This window comes from Dasypus novemcinctus, chromosome 1, assembly GCF_030445035.2.
Source record: "Dasypus novemcinctus isolate mDasNov1 chromosome 1, mDasNov1.1.hap2, whole genome shotgun sequence".
NCBI classification, from domain to species: Eukaryota; Metazoa; Chordata; class Mammalia; order Cingulata; family Dasypodidae; genus Dasypus; species Dasypus novemcinctus.
Genome location: NC_080673.1, coordinates 77,148,023 through 77,149,508, shown reverse-complemented (window position 1 = coordinate 77,149,508; position 1,486 = coordinate 77,148,023). Strand labels below are relative to the sequence as shown.

General features: G+C 38.2%; 1 non-coding gene across 1 annotated transcript; it reads right to left on the bottom strand.

Moving 5' to 3' along the window:
- Positions 1–820: 820 nt before the first annotated feature.
- Positions 821–927, bottom strand: LOC111758897 (U6 spliceosomal RNA). The gene has a single exon (XR_002793028.2). It is a non-coding gene; the product is annotated as a U6 spliceosomal RNA (small nuclear RNA).
- Positions 928–1,486: the final 559 nt, after the last annotated feature.

Genomic DNA, 1,486 nt, shown 5'->3' with positions numbered 1-1,486 from the left:
TTGATTCTCTGTTGAGTTGTTCTATCTAATGGTGATAATGATGTATTAAAGTCCCCCACTATAATTATGTAAAGACTTCCATTTCTCCATCTCCAATGTTTGCCTCATGTATTTTGAGGCACCCTGGTTAGGTGCATAAATGTTTACAATTGTTCTTTCTTCTTGAAAGATTATCCCTTTTACTAATATATAGTGTGCATCTTTATCTCTCACAATAGTTTTGCATTTAAAGTCTATTTTGTCTAATATTAGTATAGCTACTCCTGCCCTTTTTTGATTATTATTTGCTTTTAAGTTTCCTTTCCATCCATTCACTTTCAGCCTCCTTGAATCCCTGGGTCTAAGTGGGTTTCTTGAAGACAAGATATAGATGCTTCATATTTCCTTATCCATTCTGCCAATCTGTGTCTCTTGACTGGTGCATTTAATCCATTAACATTCAGTGTTATTACTGTCAAGGAATTACTTACATTTACCATATTTTCTTTGGGTTTATATATGTCACATGTTGTTTTTATTTCTTTTTTTTTTGTCTTCTTACTTGTTCTTATACTCTCCTTCAACTCTCTCCTGTTTTTTCCTTTCAACCTGAAGAACTCCCTTTAGTATTTCTCTTTTTTTTTAATTATTTATTTTTAAAAAGTACATTAAAAAAATATGAGGTCCCATTTAACCCCACCGCCCCCACCCCCCACTCCCCCCACAGCAACACTTGCTCCCATCATCGTGACACATCCATTGCACCTGGTAAGAACATCTCTGAGCATCACTACACCCCATAGTCAATGATCCACATCATAGCCCACACTCTCCCACGTTCAAAAATATGGAACGCTTCACGAATTTGCTTGTCATCCTTGAGCAGGGGCCATGCTAATCTTCTCTGTATCGTTCCAATTTTAGTATATGTGCTGCCGAAGCGAGCACCCTTTAGTATTTCTTGAAGGACAGGTTTATTATGGACATATTCTCTTAATTTCTGTTTATCTGTGACTATCTTGAACTCTCCTTCATTTTTGAATGCCAGTTTTGCGGGATAGAGAATTCTTCTCTGGAAGTTTTTTTTTTTAAACGCATGTTTTATTTATTTTTAAAAGGTGCTCAGACTACATAAAATGCTACAGAAAAAAAATCTGTTTTTTCTTCCAAGGCAGCAGGACACAATAGCCTGTGTGGGCGTTCCCTTTTGAAATTCAAATGGGACCTTGGCGGCTCTCAACCCTCTTCCAGATAACCTCCTCCTCCCAGGGGACCCTAAATAGGCTCTTAGAAGCTTAGTAAGCACTTCCTACTGCATGCCTCCTTTAGATTAGTTGAAATTTTGATAGTTTTCAGCACCAGATTAGTCAATTGCCTGACTCTGCCTTCTCCCAGGCCAAGTTTCTCATCCCAAATTGGTTAGATTAATCAGGATACTTCAGCAGATTCGTCTCTTCCCTCTTCCTGGTGCCAATTCGAGGCAGCTGGTATGCTCTTCAAAGCTCAA